This window comes from Chelonoidis abingdonii, chromosome 5 (genome assembly GCF_003597395.2).
Source record: "Chelonoidis abingdonii isolate Lonesome George chromosome 5, CheloAbing_2.0, whole genome shotgun sequence".
Taxonomy (NCBI): domain Eukaryota; kingdom Metazoa; phylum Chordata; order Testudines; family Testudinidae; genus Chelonoidis; species Chelonoidis abingdonii.
In genome coordinates, this window is record NC_133773.1 from 46,856,294 (window position 1) to 46,881,154 (window position 24,861).

A 24,861-nucleotide genomic window follows, 5' to 3' on the forward strand; every position below is an offset into this window, starting at 1 on the left:
TGCCTCCTCCCCCCCTCCCAAGTGTACTGTGTCCCCACGCCTCCCCCACCTGCTGCCTAACAGCTGTTGAGTGTGTAGGAGTTTCTGGAAGGGAGAGGAGGAGGAGGAGCAGGGATGCAGCACGTCAGGGGAGGAGGCAGTGAAGAGACATGGCAGAGGCAGGGACTTTGGGGAAGGAGTGGATTGGGGGCAGGGCAAGGGTAGTGCAGGGGTGGGAAGAGACTGGGCAGGGAGGGATTGAGCACCCACCAGGCAGAGGGGAAGTCAGTGCCTATGCCCTGGAGACCTGTGGCCTGGTACTCAGGGAAAAACAATTACTGTATCATCTCTAAAAGAGTAGCACTGACAACTTTCTGAACTAGGCACAACAAAACTCTCATCTAGGGTGAGCTCTGCACTTTCTCAACCACTGGGACTGATACAGTACCATAGACACTCCTCCTTGGTTCCGAGTGAGCCCAGGGTACTTCATGGGGTCTGGTACCCTAGAGATCTCATGGTTGGGGAAGAACCACAATCCCTATTACTCAGCACCAGGGTCCCGATACCAAGCACATCTTGGCACTTGGAATTGCTCTTGGCAGCAGGTCATGTACCGCCAATACCCCAGTCAGCACCGCCTTTACCCAGTGACGAGTCTGACAGTGGCCAGGAGGAAATCATTTTTCTGGCCTCTCATCAAGGCCCACCATCACAATACAAGGGTCCTCCCCAATTCCACTGAATCAACCCACAAATTGTGGCAAGGGCCCCTGGGGTAAGCCTACCACCCATGCCCGCCCTCCCCCCACCTTGTCTGTATTGCAATCCTTTGGCAACATATACATGTCGTGGCCATCCAGTGCCTCTCAGAGGGTCCACCTGATGGTCTCCTACAGCCTGGCTGTCCAGAGCCAGGGGAGGAAGAGGAAGTTTTTTAGAACAGAAGCTACCCCTCCAGCACACTTCCTTATCTCCACCAGATGACTGTACTTCACCCCCCCACCCCAATCACTGGGAGGTGATTTTGAGAACTTTCTGGATCTTACACATCGAATCTGTCACCCTCTTGGTATCTTCCACCTCCTGAAGGGGAATCTGCAGCTCAAGGTGGTGGATATTCTGCACACCACCTCCTCATCCAGAATTGCCTTCCCAATTAATGAGGTGATTCTAGATGCCGCCAAAGTCATCTGGCAGACACCAGCCTCCATCACACCAAGCAGCAACAGAGCCTAAAAAAATACTACATCCCTCCCTGACAGGGTTCCCTCCCCACTCTGAACTCTGGGGTACAGATGTGGGGACCCACATGAAAGACTCCTTAACCTAAGCTGGTGGAACATAAGCTTAACTTTCCCAAGGCACGGATGATATTGCTGCCACCACCAAGTGATTTTGATTTAAACAAAAATTCAGGGAGGAGCCACTTGGAGTCCTATCCCCTCAAGCCCTTTCACCCCATTTCCTAGGGGAGCTTGAGAATAATATACCACCCAATAGGTTAACACAGTGAGCACCGACCAAATCCCTGGTTTTTAGGACACTGAAAATCAATCAGGTTCTTAAAAGAAAAATTTTATTTAAAGTAAATACAAGAATCACACCTGCAAAATCAGGATGGAAGATAACTTTACAGGGTAAATAACAAGACTTAAAACACAGGATTCCCCTGTGACTCTGTTTCCCAGTTACAAAACAGGAATAAAATTACCTCTTAGCATAGGGAAAATTCACAAGCTAAAATAAAAGATAATCTAACATAGGGGTTCTCAAAGTGGGGGTCATGAGATTATTACATGGGGGGGGGGGAGTCATGAGCTGTCAGCCTCCATCCCAAACTCTGCTTCACCTCCAACATTTATAATGGTGTTAAGTATAGTAAAAAGTTTTTAATTTATAAGGGGAAAGGATCACACTCAGAGGCTTGCTATGTGAAAGGGGTCACCAGTACAAAAGTTTGAGAATCACTGTTGCATTTCCTTGCTATTACTTACAATTTTTGTAACTTTAGATGTATCCTTTCAGGATCTTGTTAGGAACTGGTTTACCTGCTTGGTCTCTCTCTTTGTCTTGAGAGGGAACCAACCAAAAAAAACCAACAAAAACTTTAAAATCTAGGGGGAGAGGGGAAAGGATCTTCTTTTCCCCATTGGTCCTTCTGGTCAGATGCCAGGTAGGTTAATTGAACTGATTTTGTACCTCTGACCAGGAGGGATTTTATGTTACTGCATACATAAAGATTGTTACCCTTCCCTTTATGTTTATGACACTCCCAAAGAGGCAGACTTTGTTTCAACATCCGCAACCCATCTCCATAGTGGATGTGGTTAATGCATGAAGCAAGCAATGTAATGCCAAGTCAATCACATACAATCAGGCTTGACAAGATGGCGTATTTGTCAGTGACATCACCATTTAGAGTTACGAATTACCAAACTGTCATGGCCAAATACAACTTTATTAATTATGGGAAACTCAGTGCATTTCTAGAACATTTACTGGAGACACAAGGAACAGTATCAGACCATTCTTAGAGAGGGTCAGTTAATAGCCAGACTGGTGCTAGAGACAGCACTGGATGTAGCTGATACAGCTGCCCGCTCGGTCTCCATGACAGTGGTACTGAGGCAGGCTTCTTGGCTACACCTTTCTAGATTGCCCAAAGAGCTGCAGAAGACTCCTAGTTTGAAGGGCCCAAACTCTTCCTGGAGAAGCCAAATTCTTCTCTCCACATCCTGAAGGATTCCCAGACCATAATACACTTCCTAGGAATCTACACTGCAGGACAGAAGAGAAGATATACCTCTCAGCCACAGCACAGTTCACAATCTCTTCAATACCCACCGTCTCAGGGCTGTTATGAGCCATGGTGTAAGAGGCCCAAGGCTCAAAATGGAAGCAGTCCACAACCCCTCTCAAAATGCCTCTTTTGAGCATATTTTATGGGCTGGTCGAGGGCATGAACAATTATATCTTGCAACATCAGCTGCAACCTACACATTTGTCGCTCCCCTTCAGAAGTCACCTGGCCCTACTCCACAGCAGTTGGGAGAATATCCCCTCTGACAGATAGGTCCTGAAGATAATTTCAAAGAGTTACACCATTCAATTAATGTCCCTCCCCGCCATTCCAACCCTCCTTCCCTGTCCCCCTTCAGGAAATATATCATTGTTATGTCTACAGGCCATTGAACCAGTCCCAGGGCAACTCAGGAAGAAGGGGTTTTACTCTCTTTATTTCCTGATTCCCCAAGGCAAAGTGAGGTTGGAGGTCCATTCTAGATCTAAGGGTATTGAACAAATACATCACAGATGTTCAAGATGGTCACACTAGCAGCCATTATTTATCAACATTGAATTTCATCTGCCATTTTGTTGCCCAGTCACTCAGTTTTGAGAAATCCTTCGTAGCTCTTCGCAGTCTGCCTGGGACTTAACTATCTTGAAAAGTTTTGTATCATCTGCAAATTTTGCTACCTCACTGTTTTACCCCTTTTTCCAGATCACTTATGAATATGTTGAACAGTATGGTCCCAGTACCGACCTCTGGGGGGCACCACTATTTACCTCTTTCCAGTCTAAAAACTGACCATTTATTCCTACCCTTTGTTTCTTATCTTTTAACCAGTTACCAATCCATGAGAGGACCTTCCCTCTATCCCATGACAACTTACTTTGCTTAAGAGCCTTTGGTGGGGGACACTACCAACTAACAACATCTATAATTAGTCTGTAATTTCAGAGGTTTTCTGAAAATCTAAATACACAAGTATCCACTGGATCCCCGTTATCCACATGCTTGTTGACCTCCCTCAAAATTCTAGCAGTTTGAGGCATGCTTTCCCTTTACAAAAAAAGTTGACTCTTCCCCAACAATATTAGTGCTGTCAATTCCACAGTTTGGTGCCTTTTTAAAATACAAGCAAATTTTTTTTGCTGCAATTAAGTGCTGCATGTTAAGTGGTATGGAACATATCTTTTTGTCCTATATTTGTTTATGAACAGTATCTATTAATGTGAAATAAGAAGTGCTTGGAGGCCCTGTTCTGGATTCTGACCTCATTTTGCTGGGTGCTATACAAACACAGAAGATAAATTTAAGCTATTTGTGGCAGTGGTTAACACTTTTACCACGGTAGAACCCATAGACTGCAATCACAATTGTGCTAAGTGCTGTAAAATCACATAAAGAGAGACCAACTCTACACAAGGAAGTTAGACTACTTATAGATGTTAGCTGGTAGTGTTCAACAAATTCTGCATTAGGTCTGCTTTTTAACTGCTTGTGCTGTGTAGGGATGTAATTAAATTTTCAGAGGTGTGGGGTTTTTTTTTTAAATAACTTAGAAAGGGAGAGTTTACTATAATGAGACTGGACAGGGCTAGAGAATCAGTAAAAGTGGGATGATACCAGAACCAAAAGGAAGGCTTCAGGTTTCTGAGTGTGAGCAAAATGTAGTTCCTAGTGTTAACTGTTCACTCTAACTTGAGAGAGCCTTTTTTAAACTTCTACACTGCAGTTTGGACAAAAATGAAAAATAGACAAGAAATAGTGTTAACAAAAAAGATTGGTCATTTGACTGTACAGCAATAGAGGAGTTAAGTGGAAGTTGCAGTCTTGTCATGCATTTTTCATAAACATTCCACTTCATCTCTCTCAGTTAAAAAAAACAAACAGATTTGAATTAGTGACTGTAGATAGAACATCAACAGCTCTGTATGTGGCAGTGCTGTTGTAATATTGGCCAATAATCACAGCCGATGTTAATTCCAAAAAACTACATACAAATATTTCTTGGCTACATTTTCAAAGCAGTGTTAGGAAGTTATGTGCACTAATCCTGTAACAATAACAGGATTTGTGTTTTGAACTCCACAAGCAAAGCTTTGAAAAAATAACTCAAGGGTCTAATGCAGCAGTTAAAATAATCCCCTGCCTCCTATCCTCTGGGAAATATGGGCAACTTTTCAAATGTGATTGACACACTTTTTGGTGTATCCTGACATTAAAATCACCCATCCCCCAGGAATTTGAGATCATAAATAAATACAAAAGGAAGGTCAGATATTAAAATGGACTTCTGGTTCTTTTCTAGTGAGAATTTGTTCTGGAAACCCCCACAAAACTGTTATCTGAGGTAAAGAGAGGTGAGCATTTTCTTTGACTGTTGTATAATGAAAGGAAATGTGAGAGCAACTGTACTCTGGCAGGATCTGATCATGCCAGGTGTTGTGCACCACCTCTCAGCTTCTATTTACTTCAGTGTGAGATGGAAACACCCAGTACCTGGAAGAATTAGGCCTTTTTGTTTCCCTTAGCTCAGTGTTTCTCATACTGGGGGTCCTGCTCTCAAAAGGGATTTCAAAACTATTGTGGGGAGGAAGGAGGGAGTCATGAGATGGTATGGTATTGCTACCCTTACTTCTGTGTTGCTGCTGGTGGAGGCGCTGCCTTCAGAGCTGGGTGACTGGAGAGTGACGGCTGCTGGCAGGTCACCCAGCTCTGAAGGCAGCGCCTCCACCAGCAGCAGTGCAGAAGTGAGGGTGGTATGGTATGATATTGCTGTATTTCCCCCCTTCAGCAGTGTCCTTTATTTGGAAACTTGAAATATGATCATGCTACTTTATACTTCTTGAAAGGCTTCAGTGCTTTTGACTGCAGGAATAATGATTGCTTTATTTAAGTGCTCCTTTGAGTATGTATAGTAATTTGCCATAACTTTTGAGAATCGCTCTGTTTTTTCATATATTCATGCATTAAACAAAAATGGAAGTGACTTCAGTAGTCTATATAGGAAAGTAGAAAATGAGAAGATTTGGTTGAAAGTTTTCAGATTCACAAGTATAACTACGGTTTGACTTCAAAGGAAACCAAGATTTGACCCCTACATTAAAGATTTGTAGAAGCCAATAGGAGTTGAGGGCCTTTAGTATCTTGCTAGAAGCTCTCTGAATCTCACAAGATATGGTTTCCAATTCTGAATTTAAAGCATTTCTTCGGCTAGTATTAGCCGTGTTAAAGACATTTTCAATAACTATGACCATAACAGATACATCTATAGACTTTAGTCAAATTTGTCATCTCAAGCATTGTTGGCAAACTCGGTTATCACAATAGCCTAAATAAACTCCTGTCAGTGTGTGACTATAAAACATAATAATACATTGCTCAAACCTGAAGCTTTCTGAGCACCATAAAAATTACAAATTTCAAACAAAAAGAAATGACCTAATAATAAAACAAGTTCATCAAAAGTCATTAAACCACTCTTCCCAAACAGATAAATAGCCTCTTCTCCCACAAAGTAAAGGAAACAGGGTAGGGGGAAGGGAGGGCAGAGAGTAAATTTGAGAGACTGAGGGAACAGATTGCTAATGTCACATTGTTTCTTCTTCTAAATAGCAAAGCTGCTTTTTACTGAAAATGACCAAAAGATGGCAATGCTCTATGCACCTGTTTATTTGCAAATGTCTCACTTTACAGTACTTATCCATTCTTCAAGTACATCCCAGAAAACTGTAAGCTTAGATATAGATATAGATATATAATCAAAACATCCCATTGTGGCTACATCTGTTTTTTCAAGAAGTGTTTAATATGTTTTTGCAGGCATTGCCTTTGCTAAAATGCTTCTCTAAATCAGTGTTGTTGCTTCATTGTGTACATCCAGCAAAAGACATATCTGGCTTCAAGATTAAGCTTGTGGAGAGGATGGTATAATGAGACTGGTCTTTGACTATTAGCAGTAAATATAACCAATGGCTTGTGATGGGATGTTAGATGGGGTGGGATCTGAATTACTTCAGAGAATTCTTTCCTGGGTGTCTGGCTGGTGAGTCTTGCATGCATGCTCAGGGTTTAGCTGATCGCCATATTTGGGTCAGGAAGGAATTTTCCTCCAGGGCAGATTGGCAGAAGCCATGTGGGTTTTTTCGCCTTCCTCTGCAGCATGGGACACGGGTCGCTTGCTGGAAGATTCTCTACACCTTGAAGTCTTTAAACCATGATTTGAGGACTTCAATAGCTCAGACACAGGTTTGTTACGGGAGTGGGTGGGTGAGATTCTGTAGCCTGCATTGTGCAGGATGTCAGACTAGATGCTCATAATGGTCCCTTCTGACCTTAAAGTCTATGAGTCTGAGTCTCCTAGGGCAAGGGCCTGTACCTCTGAAGCCAGACAGTTTTGCCACTGACTCAGCTGGCAGCAGCACTGGGCCCACAGTGAAGCTAATGAAGTTAAAACCTTCTTGATCTCTCCACACAGGGGAAATCCTGGACCCAGGGCTTAGATCATGTACAAGATCCATGCAGGGCATGGTGGCAAAGGTGGGCTATTCCTATCTTGGCTGCCATGCAAGAATGGAAACATGCCTGCAGATGCTACTATAGCTACAAGTCTGTATTAGAGTTGCCAGGCATCTGGGTTTTGACCGGAACACCCAGTCGAAAAAGGACTCTGGTGGCTCCTGTTGGCACCACCGACCAGGCCATTAAAAGTCCAGTCAGCAGCACAGCAGGGGCCTGGGGCTAAGGCAGGCTCCCTCCCTGCCCTATCTCTGTTTGGATCCCAAAGCAGCTGCCAGGCCCTTGCAGCCCCTAGGCACATGGGTGGCCAGCGAGACTCTGCACGCTACCCTGCCCCCAGTGCTGGCTTTGGAGCTCTCATTATTTGAGAACCATGACCAATTGGAGCTCTGGGGGTGGCTCCTGCAGGCAGCCAGTGAGGCATTGTGTGGAGCCTCACTGGCTGCCCATGTGCCTAGGGGCTGCAGGGACCTGGCAGCTGCTTCCTGGGAGCCACCGTAAGCGCCGCTGGGACCCCACACTCTGAAACCTCTCCCATACCCCAAGCCCCTGCCCCAGCCCGGATTCCCCTCTTGCACCCAAACTCCCTCCTTGAGCTTGCACCACCACACCTCTTCAACCCTTGCCCCATCCCAGAGCCCCCTTCTTCATCCCAAACCTTTCATCCCCAGCCCCACCCCAGAGCCTGTATCCTCCCTGCATCCCAACCCCCTGCCCCAGCCCAGAGCCCCCTCCTTCACCCCAAACTCTCATCCCTGGTCTCACTCCCTTCCATAACACAACCCCTCGCCCCAGCCCTGTGACAGTGAGTGAGGATGAGGGAGAGTGAATGATGAAGGGAGAGGGGGAATGGAGCAAGAAGGGCCGGGGTGAGGCAAGGGTAGGGCCAGGGCAGGGGTGCATGGGCACTGAAATTCACTACACAGCATGCAATCAGTGGACAGTATGAAATCCCATACGTGATAGTGCCTTGACTACCTACTGCCTGAAAAAGTGCAGGGCGGATGATCAGTATCCAGACTGAAACTTTTGGCTGATTAAGTAATAGAACTATCTTAGCCAGTGAAAACTGACCAATATTAATGGCTATAATCAACCTGGGGGTCTGATCCTGTTTCTATTGAATGGAAAGTGAACACAAAAGGAGTGTGAATTTGGTAGATGCAAACTCACTTTAAAAAGCATGTGAATATCTGTGGAAAGTTTTTTCCTGTATTTGCCCAGTTCTGTCTAGGTTCCTGTATGGGCTAATAACACCTTATTAAAACAACAAAACCAATTCTAACTATCTTTTTATATTACTATGGATTCTGTCAATCTACTGCTTGCGTTTCTCATAACTTAGGTCATGAAGATTGGCTAGTCATTTTCACTTATAGTCCAGTTTCATTTTCAAGTTCTCACTGACGAGCACCATACCATTACACTTATGGTGTAAACACTGGGTGTGTTTGCTTTCAAAAAACTCTTTAGTTTGTATACACTTAACTGTAGCCCTCTTCCTACTATGTGCACGTTACTTTTTTCTTAGATTGCAAAGTCTTTGGGGCAGAAACTATATTTCTTTATTTTTCACAGCACATAGCACAGCACTTCAATCCTGAGTGGAACAGCAATATAAATATTATATAGCAATGATAGTCTTCAGAATTGTACACAGCCATTTTGGCTCAAATTTAATCCGGCAGTAGCCCTCTCATTAACCCACCATCAAAAAAGGAACATGTTCCCAGTCCAGGACCATTCTAGTGCCACAAAATTATTAGCTGTAATTCAAGCTTATCATGCTCATTGGATCTCACAGGAACTCTTCCCTCTTTCAGGATCAGCAACAGAGCCAGCCTAGTCAAGCCACTCTTAAAAAGAGAAACAAAACCACTCTCCCTAGTTATAGCTGGCTCATGTGAATGAGGCAGGTTTTTTTTAATTAATCAACCACAGATGATTTTTGTGTTACTGGGCTACCCTTGTGGGACACACTACATCCTAATCCAAGCACCTGAAGTGATTACTTGCTTGAGGAGCACTTTCCTCTCCCTTCTGTGTGGGAGAAGATTTTAGTATCTTTACCACCATACACTACGTGCACCCATTATGCTTGGTTTACTCTGCCTCTTAGGCCTGTCTACACTTTCCTCCCTGATCCCCACCAATGTAGCTATCCTAATGTAGCTGTGTCAGTGTGCAAATATAGATGTGCTTTACTGCTGTTTAAAGTGTTTGCACTGGCAGTTTGTCTCATTTTATAGCCAGGTTACACTGACCCAGTGAAAGTTACTTTTTATACTGGAGCAGCATGTTTACCTCAGGAGTTTGCACTGGCATGTCTAGATCTGAGTGGAAAACACCCTAGTGTGGACAAAACCATAGAAAAATATTTTTTACAAAATTTAAAATAGAGTTCCTTCCCCTAATAAAACAATGGGAAAACTGTCACTGACTGGGAGCAAAATAAAGCCCAGATAAATATTTAAATATATACACACTCCCCCCTCCCACCCACCCCCGAGACACGCTGGGAAAAAAGTGGAATTGATGTTACACAAAAGGCTTAAATTACAGAAATTATGAGCCCCCACAGCTACCATTGAACTCTTGTGTGTGCTGAGGACTTCAGAAAATCAACTGCACAAAGTAAAAGTGGAGGGGAAAATTTTTTTCCTTCTATTATTGTAGTTAATCTTAGGTGTTACTTCAGGTAACAATGGTAGGTAAAAAAAAAAAAATTGTGGTGATGTGATTTTTTTAAGATGGTGTTATCCCTTTAAAAATGAGTTACATTTGTTTACAATTATTTCAATCTTAACAATCTAAGCTCTTCCTTATTAGTGATGTTTGTTGAATTCCTAAATGCTTGCTATTCTGTGACTAGCAACAATTATTCATCAAGAAATTTATAATCAAGCATATAACAAAACAATGGGAAGTAGAAGATAAAAGTACATGTTATCACATGGGGGAAGAGGGGAGGAAGAGGGCAATCATCAGCTCCAATCTGATCTTTTCCATGTATGCGAGTGTGCAGCTTACTGTACTTTAAACAAAAAAGTAGCTTGTCAGCTTTTCTGCATGTTTAATAAAATTAGAAAAGCTCCCCAAAGGTGTGCCATGATATTAAAGTCCATTTTATATGCTCTGTAGCTTTTTCCCTTGTGCACTTGTAGGCGCATGCGTACTTGGGAAACCACTATATGCTGATTCCTCTGAGTTATGTGTAGCTGACATGGCTGAAATCAGTTGCAGAACTGGGAAAAGCCTGGAGGATGTGTCATAAGAGCTGCTGCAAGCTGTGCTGATAAGTAAATAATATTAATCCCTTCAGAGCAGTGTATAACCAAATTATTAAAGCTGGTTCCTGAAGAAAGTTAGAACAGAACTTAATGAAAATGTCATGCTTGGTAAGATATTAATTCCTGCTTTAGTGTTGAGAACTGTGATATTTCTTTACCTATTATCCAAGGATTTGAATCCTGAGGGGAAATAAAGCTACCTTATAAGTAGGCTTGGCAGAATTTAATTTTTTTTTAAATTTTGACAGATACCTTTTCTTTTAAGCATTTTTCAAATTTTATCTATGTAAATTTTCACTGTTATGGCAAATTATGGAGAAGGGGTGGTCAGATAATGATGTTGAGTAGATTTAGTAGATGTTTCAACTGTTATAAAGTTTTAACTTTTGAATATCAACATGTATATTTTGACATGATGTTGACAAAGTAAATGGAACTTGGTTTATTTTGGTTTAAGGATAAATTCTCAAACAGCATTTTTCTTATTTTGCCTGGCTGTATATTTGTTATCAATAGAAATAATTTTTCATTAGTTTGTGTCAGATACCACAGAATATGCTCCAAAGAGAAAGTAGGGGATATACACCTTAACAGTTAACGCTCCCTTCACGAAACAAGGACAGTCCACCAGAGAAGTAGATTGCATTGGGGAATGGGCCACCCAAATACCCTGAGAGAACCTACTTCAATACAGAAATGAAACTCACTCTGACCACACGCCCTACCACTCCATACTGGAACCTATGAAGTCATATGGGGTTTTATCAAACTTCAACCCATACTCAGTTGGGACCCTGTCCAGAAAGAAATCTTTCCCGAACCCCCACTTCTGGCCTTCAAACAACCCCCCCCCCAACCTCTCCAAGTTCATCAGAAGCAAGTTCCTCACCAGGGACCACCAACTCAAAGCAGCATCAGGCCCTGCCAGAACAAAAGATGCAAAACCTGCAGACATAGCTCCACTGCGACAATGATCAACCCTACCCAAAACACACCTTTCAAAATCCATGGATCCTACACATGCCTATCACAACATATAGTATACTTCACCCAGTGTACTAAATGCCCTACAACTGGGTAGGTGAAACTAGATAATCACTATGCTCTTGAATGAACTTACACAGGAAAATGATAAAAGACCAAAACACCCTATCACCTGTGGATGAACACTTTTTTTTTTCACAAAGCAATCACTATCTGACCTATCAGTCCACATCTTCAAAGGAAACATACACAACACTTTCAAAAGATGAGCTTGGGAATGGGAGGTTAAATTCATAGTTTTGCTAGATGCTAAAAATATTGGACTGAACAGAGACACTGGATTTATGGCTTCTTACAACAATCTGTAATCCACTAACCCCCTCTTTTTTGTCCTATGACTGAAGAATTGTTAACAGGCTACTCTACCTTGAATGGTCCTTTTAGAATATGTGCTAATTTATGCTAAACAATCTGCTCCACCTTGTATTTAGCTGTGATGCTGGAAGTACCTTTCCCAGACACGAAGCAGAGCTCTTGTGGTTGGAAAACCTTTTCTCTCTTGCCAACAGAAGTTGGTTCAATAAAAGATACTGCCTCACCCACCTTGTGCCTCCATATGGTGAAATCAACATTTACCGATTTTTACTGATAAAAATCCATTCCTTTTTAAACCTAATTATAAACCAAACATTAACTGTTTGGGCTGGAGAAGAACAGAAGGTGAATTATGACAGCAAAGCTGGTAACAGGATATGAAGGGAATTTCTGAATGGCTAAGGTGAAAAGGGTATTTCAATTGGATGTGTGCTCTAGATGTTACTATGTCCAATACATTTGAATTGACCCTATGAGGGGGTCTGAGCACTAATATTCATGCCAAACTTTGTACAATTTCTTTCATATGGGGACATTTTAAACCTGAACATATTTTATGTTGTCTACTGCTAACATTTTACTAAAATCTTTTTTAAAATGCTTTTCAGGTGGCTTCAGAAACAAATAATGGAAAGCTAGATGCTGGCATAACTCATTGAAGTTAATGGAGCTGCATCAATTTACAACAGCTGAGGATCTGGTCTATCAGTCTTAATAGATCAAACTGTAAGTACAATCTGGATTTATGCATATGTTTTTCCAGGTATTATTCCATTAAAAGAGAAACCTATATGGCAGATTGTGTCCCCTCTGAATGAGAAGGGAATGGGAGAGTCCACTACCTCCACAGCATCATTCTTTCCCCCTATCTGCCTTCCAAGTACCCTACAAGAGTTCTCTGCAGGGTGTATGCACTTGAAGGAAGCAGCAGTGAGAAGGATGGGGACAGGAAGTGGGTGGCCCTGCAGTGGCTGGATGTGGTGATAGAAAATGAGCTGAGTAAGATAACACAGCTTGGGACTGTATCACCCTTCCTGCAGTGGTCCCTCTGGGGATGATAAAAGTAGCCATGACCGGGGAAGAGGGAAGCCTAATAAGTTGTAAGTGCATTATTTGTTGTTGGATCTAAGTTGCTAACATCTTCAGTGAGAGAATTCCCAGATGGTCTACCTGTAACCGATAGCACTTCTTTAGATGTCTTGGTATTGTCTAGCATTGACTGAAATTGTATGTCACTTCTAGCAGTAGAGTCTTGACTTCCAAAAGTGGTCAAACAAATTAAAAATAGCAGTCCCGCTAGCCATATAACTCATGTGTAGCACTTATATTTAAGAAGATACTTGTGGATGGATGAGCAGTTTGGACATTCTGTATCATTCTTTCTCTAGCCAATACACCCAGGAAAATGACTAACTTGTTAGGACGATGCCTTGTCTCCCTAAGGCCATGTCTACACTGTCACTTTTGTCGGTATAAATTATGTCACTCAGGGATGTGAAAAAACAGACCCCAGAGTGACATTGGTTACACCAACAGACGTGCCAGTGTGGACAGTGCTATGCTGGTCGGAGAGCTTCTATTGCTGACATAGCTACCGCCACACATGGAGGTGGTTTTATTATGTTGATGGTGGAATTTGCTCCTGTCTGTATAAAACAGCTATGTGAGCAATCTCACAGTGGCTCAGCTTCATTGGTACAGCTGTGCCGTTGTAAGCTTGCTAGAGTAGTCATGGCCTCTGTGTAGTTTTTAATTTTTTGATGTGCCTCACTATAACTATATATCATTCTTCCCAGAAGTAGACATTTTCAGGCAGGGAACTGAGAGCTAAAACTGTAGTGACAGTAGATACAATACTAGCAGAAATCTGCTATAAATAATCCTGGCTCATAAATTGTAGGTAGTAAGTCCATATATTTCAAATACAAAGAAAAAGAGGCTTTGGATTTGTCTCCGCCCCCCCCCCACCGAAAAAAGGACAATGACTTAGTCCTAATCTTTCTGGAAAGCTATTCAGAATTAGAAATATCTAAAAATAATCTGTGGGGAAAGCATCTTGAAAGATTTAATAGCCAATTTCCTGTTTTGTTTGCTGCTTGCCCTCTTTTCATTGACCATAACCTTCTTTAAATTTTACATCCTGCTTTGGAATTCTGTGTTCAGTGACTAACTGGTTTCCTTGTGTTACGACAGTGAACCGCATGAAAGTAAAGGCATAAATTAATGTCATGTATTCTCAGTAACTAACTAGGGACAGATTTTGAAATATACTAATAGGCCAAATGTCCTATTTCTTTTAGCCACAATGCTGAAGCACAGGTTAACCTTAGGACCTGTAGATCTATTATATGATGCATCCTGATAGTGTAAAAGTGAATTGCCATAAGATTGGTGTGGCACAAGTTGTTAAACAGTGGAGTGACAAAGAAGAAATTACTTTCCTTTTTTCAAAGATGTCAGAAATGCTGCAGTATTAGTTATGAATATGGTGGAACATAAGGACTTCCATAGTGGATTAGATCAATGTGTCATCTAATTAGATATCTAGCTTTGGAAGAAGGCATAACATCCTTATAATGTACCTATTGTAATTGTGAAATACTGCAAGTCAAGGGTCTGATCCAAATTCCAGTGAAGTCAAGAGCAATCTTTCAATTGACTTTGTTGGGTTTTGGGACCGGGGAAGATTTTTCTTCCTGAACACATCTAGTGATCATATTATTCCTTGAAATATGAGGTTGGGTAAATAATTGTATCCTATATTCAAGAATCTGTTCTTAGTTAAATAGGGAATTCTTTTTTAAATTACATTGAGTAACAGCAGTGGGTTCCATATGTCATTTTGTGTGTATAAATGCAGTGGTGGTGGTGAATTGTAGGTTTTTATTTTGAAAACATGAGGATTTTCAGCATGTAGGTGTCTATTCTCTTAAATGGCCCCGATTCAGCAAAGCATGTAAACTTGTATTTAACGTCAAGCAAGAGAGTCCTGATTCAGCTGGGTACTTAAGTGTTCAATAGGACTATTCACAGGCTAGGAAGTTGGGGGAGATGGTTGGGAGATGTTCAGGAGATCTCCACGCCGGAATTTAACCTGGAGAGGGAAGTAAACGAAGTGAGAGGGGATACCCTTGTGGACCAAAGAATTGACCCAAGGAGGAAAAGCGGAGTTGAAAATAGCCTAACGGGTGATGCTGGGGTAAAGTACTGTGCACGACACGGGAAAGAATGTCACTGACGACATAACGTCAAAATGAAAAAATGTTGTACACGAATGCAAGGGGGCGCCTCGGGAAAGATGGAGGAACTGAGCGCTGGTGCAGGAGTGAAACGATATTATAGGGATATAACCTGGTGGAATAGTACTCATGATGAGTATCGGTATTGAAGGCTATGTGCTGTTTAGAAAAGAAGGAAGAAAGGCAAAGGGGGGAGTAGCCTGTACACTCAATGATGGGGTATACTGTAATGAAATAAGAAGTGATGGAAAGATAAGGACGGAGTCTGTCTGGGTAAAATCAACGCTGGGTAAAAGCTACATTAGAGCTTCCCCTGAGATAGTTTGGGGTAGTGCTACAACGCGGGATCTGATTTGGATATGGATAGAGACTCTTTAATTGAGTAAACCCTAGGGGAATGTGTGATTATGGAGACTTCAATTCCGGTATAGACTGGAGACGAGTGCTTGCAGAATAATAGGGGTCGATTTTTCTGATGCTGATAGCGGATGGATTCTTCATCAAGTAGTTGAAGTACATAGGAGAGGGGATGCATTTTAGATTTGGTTTTGGTGACAGTGAGGACTCGTAGAAGAAATGGTGGTAGGAGGACAACCTTGGTTCGATGATGATGGCCGATATCAATTCAATTAGATGGAAGGATAAAATACAAACGTAAGAATCTGGGATTAAGGGTTTTTGCCGTTCTCGGGGCTAATTTTAAGAGTTAAGGAATAGTTAGGGAAGTGGATGGACGGAGGAACTTGTGGATATTAAATGCGGAGGAGCCTGAATTTAAGTGCGCAGTTGCGGAAACTTGGAAAGCCTGCATCCAAGCAAAGGGAAAAAAGATGGCAGGAGTTGTAAGGCCGAGCTGGATAGCAGCAACTCCAGAGCGGGATTAGGAAAAAGCAGAAAGCTTACAGGGAGTGGAAGAAAGGCGGGATAGAAGGGAAGCTACCTTGTGAGGTCAACGTGTGGGATAAGTGAGGAAGCTAAAAGCCGCGTAGAATGACTTGCAAAGGGAATCAAAACAAGTAAAGGTTACAGCCACATAAATAAGAAAAACAAAAGTGGGGCGCTATACACTGAGGAGGAACGAGGTTAAGGATAACCTAGGCCATGGCCCCAATATTAAATAAGTATTTGCCTCGTCTTTAAATAAGACTAGTAGAGTTTAGGATTAGGAGGGATGACAAGCGGAAGTGGTATGGGGTGGATAATTACGCATCTGAGGTAGAGGCCAAACTCTGAACAGTAATGGGACAAATCGCGAGGGACGGACAATCTCCACCCGAGGACTATTAAAGGAACTGGCAGCGTGAAATGGCGAGCGCCGTTAGCGAGATTTTAAGCGTCGCGTAAACTCGGGGGTTGTGCGTCGACTGGAGATTCTACGTAGCTTCCTATTTTTAAGACAGGATACAAGTGATCGGGTAATTATAGGCCTGTTCCTTGACGTCTGTCGTGTGTAAGGTTTGGAAAAATTAAGGGAGAAAGTAGTTAAGGACATTGAGGTAATGGTAATTGGGACGAATTGCACATGGATTTACTAAGGTAGAATCGTGCCAAACAACCGTGACTTCCTTCTTTGAGAAGGTACGGATTACTTAGACAAAGGAATGCGGTAGATCTAATTACGTCGATTTAGTAAGGCGTGGAAGGTTCCGCATGGGGAACGTAGTTAATTGGAAAAGCTGGGTAATGTGAAAGTTTAAGGTGGATAAGGAAATGGTTAAAGTGGATGATCCAGCGGGGTCGTACTGACGGGTGACTGTCGGCTGGAAGTAGGTTACTACGCGGAGTCCCTCAAGGGATCGTTTTGGACCCGATCTTATTAAATATTTATTACTGACCCTGGCACAAAGAGCGGGAATGTGTAATAAGTTTTGCGGATGACACGAGCTGGGGGTATTGCTAAAAACGGAAAGGACCGGGATACTATTCAGGAAGGATCTGGACCACCTGTACACTGAGAATAATATAGGATGAAATATAATAGTGAAAAGTGGGCAGGTCTCCTTAGGGATTAAATAATAATTTTAGATATAGTTGGGATGATCAGTTGGATGATGACCGAGGAGGAGAAGGACCTTGGGGTAATGGTTATGCAGGATGATAAGCCGCAAATGTGATTGCGGTTAAAAAAGCAAATGCGGTTTTCTAGGATGCATCGGGCGAGGTATTCCCGGCAAGAGAAGGAGGATGTAGTGCGTTAATAGGCGCTGGTGAGCCCACATGGAATATGGTGTGCAGTTTCTGGTGTTCCATGTTAGAAGGATGAATTCAAGCTGGAACAGGTATCAGAGACGGGCTACTAGATGATCTGAGAATGGGAAATTTCTGCCTAATGAAAAGGCACTCAAAGAGCTTGCTTGTTAGCCGTGGCAAAAAGAGGCTCGGGGGGATATGCTTGCTCATAATATAAATAATTCAGGGGATAACGTTAAGGAGGGAGGAATTTTTAAGTTAGTAACTATATGGAGGCAGAGAACGAATGGGTACGGATATTTAGGAAGTTAGACTTGAAATTAGACGAAGGTTTCTAACCATTAGGGAGTGAAGTTCTGGAACGCTCTCGAGGGAAGTAGTGGGGGCAAAAGAGTTTTTTCTTATCTGGCTTAGACTAAGCTTGATAAGATATTGGAGGGATGTCATGAGGGATAGTTTAATTGGGGCAATTGATTTGGATTATCGGCAGATACGTCGCTCAATGGTCCGTGCGGGGATGTTGGATGGGATGGGCATGAGTTATGCAGAGGAATTCTTTCCTTGGGTGCTGGCTGGTGAGTTTTGCCCACATGCTCAGAGGGTTAGCTGATCGCATATTTGGGCGTCGGGAAGGAGATTTTCCCCGAGGGCGATTGGCAGGGGCCCCTGGAGGTTTTTTCGCCTTCCTCTGCAGGGGGCAATGGGTCGCTTGCTGGTGGATTCCTGCAGCTTGAGGTCTTCAAATCTCATTTTGAGGACTTTCAATAACTCAGTATGGGTTCGGGGTTGTTATAAATGTGTATGGGTAGGGTTTTGTGGCCTGCCTTGTGCAGGAGGTCAGACTAGATGATCATATTGGTCCCTTCTGACCTATGAGTCTGAGTCTATGATAGGCATGCACTTAAGTATCTTCCTCAATTAGAATCATGAGTAATTCCATTGACAACTTTGAGTCCCCCGAGTGCTTTGCTGAATTGTGCCAATATGTATAAATATGGCAGTTCCTTTGACAATAAAGGGAGTACCACATGGTTACAGCGAGGAGGATATTCTACTTATTATTCTAATTTATACTGGGATAAAGTATAAACATGATAAATACATATTCTATTTATAATGGAATGCTCACAAATGAAGTCCCGGATTTGATATTGAGGCACAAAGAGGCAAAGTCGTCATTGATCCAACTGTGGACATTGTGAGCAAATGACACAACTATTTTGTGGTTCTTTTTTATTTCATCAGATGAAGTGTCTCCTTTATTTGTTAAATGTCTGTATAGTACTATGTCTGCATAAAAGGTATTTCAAAAAAATATTAACTGTCTTTCCCCAATGGATAGATGCTTAGCACACATGACGTAGGGTTGTAATTAGAGATGGAGAACATTATGTCATGGAGACCATCAATCAACTTTCATTTCCACACAATTATTTATAATTTCCTAGCTTGACTGTCTTCATGAAAAATCAACAATACCTTTCAAACAGCAATAAATATGAGTGAGTGTCATTGAAGATCCGCTGCATCACGTGCTTGAAACTCTCTTACCTGTAGTGTGCAAATTACCAATATATCTTCATTCTGATTCCGCCTTAAGGCACACTGTTCTTACCATGCTTTATCATTATTGGTACATATAAATTAGAACTACTGTTGCACACTTATTTAAATAAAATGCTATGATAACCTTCTTGTAATCCAGAGCAATCTCTCTGTCTACCTATCCATCTCTCCCTCCACCTCTCTTAGGATTTTACATCACAGTATCTAAGTTCTCTTTCCTATTCTTTATTACTTTGGGCTTGTACACGAAACATGGTGCTATATCTTTTTCTTTGCAAGCCAAACTCATCAGAAATCTTTATTCTTCCACTTAATTGCAGTGGAGATAGTACCTATTTGAAATCTGAGCAGACGAATTCATAAAGAGCCTATTTTCTTACAAAGTCCATGGCAGTGAGCAGAGAAGAAAATGGGAAACATTCCTTTAGAAGCAAGTTTGTTTTTTTCAAACTTTTTTTTCCTTGAAGCATCAACTATATTAAGCAGAGAAACCATCCCAGAAGATATTTTGTTGTTTTGCCATTTGCACTGTAAGTGTCATGGATGAAGGAGTTCTGTGACCTTTTTGTTAAGGTTTTAATTTTAACAGGGTCATGGCAACAGAAATAGTTTATCACTATTACTTCCTATGTAAAGAACATTGTTTTTAGGTCTGAATTTTTTTTCTCCATAGTAATATTCCCTCAGTTATTTCTTTTCAGTGACAAGTGTCTGAGTTTTCACTTTGGTTCTTCCACTGCCATAGGAGTCCTTGCCTCCTCATTTTTCTACTTAGAATAACCAAGTTCAGTTTGAGAAGTGTGAGGAAAATACCTGAGGGGATATAGTATGCCAGTTTTCAATGCTGTGTCATTATTAATGAAAGGACAATTTTTATAAGACAAAAAAACATGATAGTGTTCGTGTAGTAGTAACTGACATGCAGTGATGTAAAGATTTGCCTAGTTTCAGTCAATAAGCAAGAACCTTAGCAATGATCTAATTTACATATACAGCCTCTTCCTATTACAACTATATTTGTTTGGATCTTTACCAGGTTTAGAAGAAGAGTCGCCAGTAGTAGATACCAGACTTACAATCCTAAAGACATAAATTATCTTTTGTTAAATCACAGAACAGGCACAATGTGGGTGGCAGCAGCAGCACAATTTTCCCACTGTCCCACCAAAATACCTCTGCACTGAATTAGTGGCCATCTCTAGGGACTGAAGAGCAGTTCAGTGTCAAAGCCTGTTCTATCATTGGCTTATGTGATGAGTCCAACAAAGATATAATTTAATATTCGTTGTGATGGTGGTTTAAGAGTAAGAACTTGACACATCTCTTAAAGATTTTAAGATGCAGATTTCCCCTACTTTTCAACCTAGAACAGTGAGCACATTTGTAACTTCTCATATATCAAATGAGCTTTATGCCTGTTAGTTTGATTAACCTAGAAAAAGTTGTGCTCATGCTAGATATAAAAAAATCTATGTATTACTTTTATTTAACTTTGAACTATATCTAGTTTGATCAACTATAAGAGTCTTATTAATCTCATAGTATTTATTAAGCATGCCAGAATATTAATCTTTTCTTTTTAAAATTTGCTGCATTAAACTTGTTGGTCTTAGTTACTGTTAGGGTTTTATCAGCACTGTAAAATGTGTTTTGTGTCTCCAAACCAAAGGCAATGGCAACACTCTTGTGCAGCTGCGCAGGAGCCTACCATGCTAGCTTTCCCTGTCCTCCCTGTGCTCTGGGGAGTACAGCAAGTGCTTGTCTGCTCCCTGCCCCCAGGGACCAAGTCTCCAGAAAAGGTGTGGGGAGCAATGAGGAGAGGACAGTCATAGCCCTTCCCCCATCCACACCAGTCAGCGGAGTGGAACCAATGCACGTGAGGGAGCAATCTGCTTTATCCTAATGAGATGACTGGACTAGACTCTGTTTTGAAGCACTGCCCTGCATAAGGGGGCAGTGTGATGGATATTTATCTTGGTGATCAGAGAGACTGAGCTTTGGGCAAATATAAACTCTCTCAGGGTGTCTTCTTATACACGGTTTGTGCAGGCCGCTCCTTTGCACACATCCCACCCCCATTTGGATGCATCATCCTTGTGGGAGAATGTCCGCCTATGGCACAATCAAAAAAGAGAAATCAGTCATGGCAGAGGTATGACAAATCAGTTTTTGCCACCTTTTGGCAAGATAGAGTTCTGGCAGCAAGTTGCTGCTAGCAACCTTGATGTAGGACTGGTCAGTGCAATCTGAAGTCCAAGGCAGTGATAATACCATTGTGGGATGTGTGAAATGTCATAACCACCGCATTTCCTTTCTGATAGCTGTGAAAAAAAAAAAAAGGCAGGTCTCCTTAACTGTTGTTGGTTGGTGTTGTTTCACCCAACACACAGATATAGATCACTGCCCAAAACCAAGATGCATATGAGGCCACTCAGGAATTGAACTACGTGGGACAAGAGCTTAGCTGAGTATAGTTTTCGTAGTATGGTATGAATCTGAGAGAGAGCAGCTAGAGAGAGACCACAGAAAGAGAAACAGAAAGTCAGTCTGAAAAAGTGCTGTGTGTGGCTCTGAGAAACACCCAGAGAGAGGGCACCTTCGGGCTGAGTGCTGGCTGAAGGGGGCTTGGAGTAGTGAGCTTCTGTCTGATTCTTTGTGTACGTTCTTGGTAATAATCAGGATTGCATCAAAACTATTTGACTCCATCAGTTTCTTCTCCTACAGGAAATAACTCACAGGGACCTGAACTTTGGTTAATGGCTCTGGTAATTAATAGAGGTAACTAACAATACTATAGAATGTCAACACATTTTGTAAAGTTTATTTAATCGAACTTGGCTTACTCTTGTTACAGATGGCTTGTATTATATACTATCTGGTTTAGTGTCAACTCCCAGACTTTAATTTATGCATGTTCTAATTCTAACAGAGAAAAAGTATTATTCTGTAACATAACAATCATCAGAAAATGCCTATACTGTTTGGCTTAGTGGCAGATTGCTACCTAAAGGTAAAACTTCAGTATACTTTAAAATATCTCCTTTGAATATATTAAAGTGTTCACACTGTCTTCAGAAAAATTCAATTGTCTGTTTCACAGGCTGCAAAAATTCTAGGTCACTTAAGAGATCGTTTCAGAACCTTTACCTTTGAACTTCGGAATGTGAATCAGTCCTAGAAAATGGTAAGCACTAAGAGCTCAGAATCAGAAAGGGCTGAAGCTTGTACTCGCATACTTGACATGGAAAGGATGATCATTTAAGAAATAAATCCGTTAGTGGTGGAGGGAGAAAGCTACAGATGGTAGAACTGTGTAAATGCTCAGTGAGAAGGACTGAAAATTTTTCATGAAAACCCTTTTTATTTATGCTTTAATGATAAGTAATTATTGCTCTGGAGATGCTGAAATACTCTGGGAAGGGTCTCTAAAGTAGGCTCAAGAGCAGATCAAAATTTCTTGAATTTTTACCAAGAATGTGAGTTCTGTACCTTTTTTTTGAAAAGGTTAGCAGATATTGCTATCAGTTAATAGAAAATCGTACAATATAAAGTCTAGATTTCACGCTTGGCTTTGTACATTTACCATCCTTATAAGGTTTACAACTTTTGGGGACAACTGTATGTCTCATGTAAAAAGTGTCAAGCTGAGTAGGCCAGGACTTGGGCTGTATCTGCCAGTGCCACCAGTCCCTGTTTTGTTGTGGTCACTCTACCTACAGTGGAGATTGAAATCCTAGTCTCACAAGTATGGTGCAGAACAGGTCAGACACTGACGTAGGAACTTCCTTACATGGGCTATGCAGACTTTGAGTCAGGTACATAGTTATAAATGGAGCATTTCATTCCCATGCTTACCTTCTCCCTGGAGCAGATAAGTTGCAAATGGGCAAGCCTTGCCTCTACTCTTCCCATCTCTCTCTGGCTGAGTAGCTGAGTTACTGTTTGTAGATGGGGTAGCAATTTACTGTTGGATAGGCCAGCTGGCAGTTGCTACCCTTTTGCAAAAAGGAGAAAATTAGGGAGGAATAGAGAGTTGAAGGAGGTGTCTGGGTCAGAGTGTTTCCTGGGATACTATAGTTTACATATCAAGATGGTACCCAAAACAAAACTCTAGTAAAAACCTTATTTATTAGGTAGAAGGAAGGCACCTGAAGTACTAGTATTGTGACACTGGAAAGTAAGAACCATTGCTGCAAGGTTCTTCCTAAAGTGACACACAGTGCTGTGATTTTTATCATGCATCTTTAAACAAAAATCTAAAATATGTAAGATGCTGCAAATTTAGATCCAAATCCAGATGTTCCTAAACTTCAGTGGTGACTAGGTCTTTGGTTTTGCTCAGAGAGCAGGGGGCCAGGTGCAAAGTTGGCACCAGGGGGCCAGGCACCAGGGGGCCAGGTGCAAAGTTGGAGTCGAGATCCACACTCCCCCAAAGTTTTGCAGGGGAGAGTGTTAGCTGCTTTTATATCCAGAATTTGGGATCAGCATTATCTTTAGAAATGATTTGGCAATTTACGTGAGGAATGTTGCATTGATATATTGAAAGAATGAAAACTTTCAGGTAATAGAATGTTTAGAGATGGAGGAAACTCTAAGTTAAAAGAGGAAAAGGACAGCAGAGAAGACATAGCAGCATCACAAAGTACAGGATAGGACTAATATATTGTTTACTTCTGATAATCATAAAAGCATCTAGGTAAAAGCACCTTAATCTCATAGTCCAGTGTTGCCTTTACTTTGCATATATATTTAGTTCTCTTTAAAAAAGTTACTGTATATTTTGTATGCTACTGATACAATAATAGGAACACGTGGAAATGATATAAAGAATGGGAGAAAAAATTCATGAGAAGAAAAACAGATGCTTGCACCTGGATGTTTTTCACACGGCAGTTCTGTGCATTCCCAGCCAACCCATATGGACAAACAACACAAGCAGCTGATAATGTAATTGTGAGGAATGTGTTGACTATGATAAGGTGATACTTGTGCGTTCTAGGGTGAATTTGCACGTGTGAAATATTAGTTTTTTTTCAGTAGGAAGTCACTTTAGAAATGTTTGCATAATAAGCTCTAAAGAGAAGAGTGAGGACAATTGAAAGAGGCTGGGAAGTGGTAAAGAGTATGTAAGAAGAGGTGACCATTTTAGGAGCAATTTCCTAGGGAGAAGAATTAGCCTCTGTGTTAGAGTTCAGGAAGTTTCTCTCCCTCTCCTTTACAAAGGGCCTGATTTCATAGTCCTTACTCAGCCAAACCCCACTGATTTGCCTGATTAAGTACTGCAGGATCAGGAATGCCGTATCTTTTCTTTATTAACTCTCATTTCAGTATGAAATACAATACTTAGACTGTGTGGCTAAACTTGCATACAGCTGGGAAATGCAAAAAATTAAGGTTTCTACAGCAAGTTAACTTAGCTGCACTCAGTGTTCTGTTTCTATTTCACATTTTCTCATTAATGATAACATGTTAAATGATGCATAGAAAATGCTATGTATGTGCAATGCATCAAAGTTAACATTACTCTTGATTCCTTAACTTCTACATTTTCTGACTTCATTAAATTTATTAGGTTATTTTTAAAGAAAATTGGCTGGACATAATAGTTAAAATGAGAATTCTAAGCTTTGGCGTATTCTTGTAGGGTGAATGGGGAGGGAGAGGAGTGTCATTGTTTGGCTGGAATATGTTTTCCTCTAGACTCTGTTAAAGCTGAGCTGTAAAGAATTTTTAAAAGAATTGGATTTGTGCCTTTCTTTGCTTATTTATTTTGTATTATGGTAGAACCTTGAAGTTCTAACTTAAATATGGGTCCCATAGTACACCTACATAGTAAAATACTCTGCTCTGAGGAGCTGACAATCCAAGTAAATGGTACAGATATATGGTAGTTGGGGAAACAGACACTCAGAGGTGAAGTGGCTTGCCT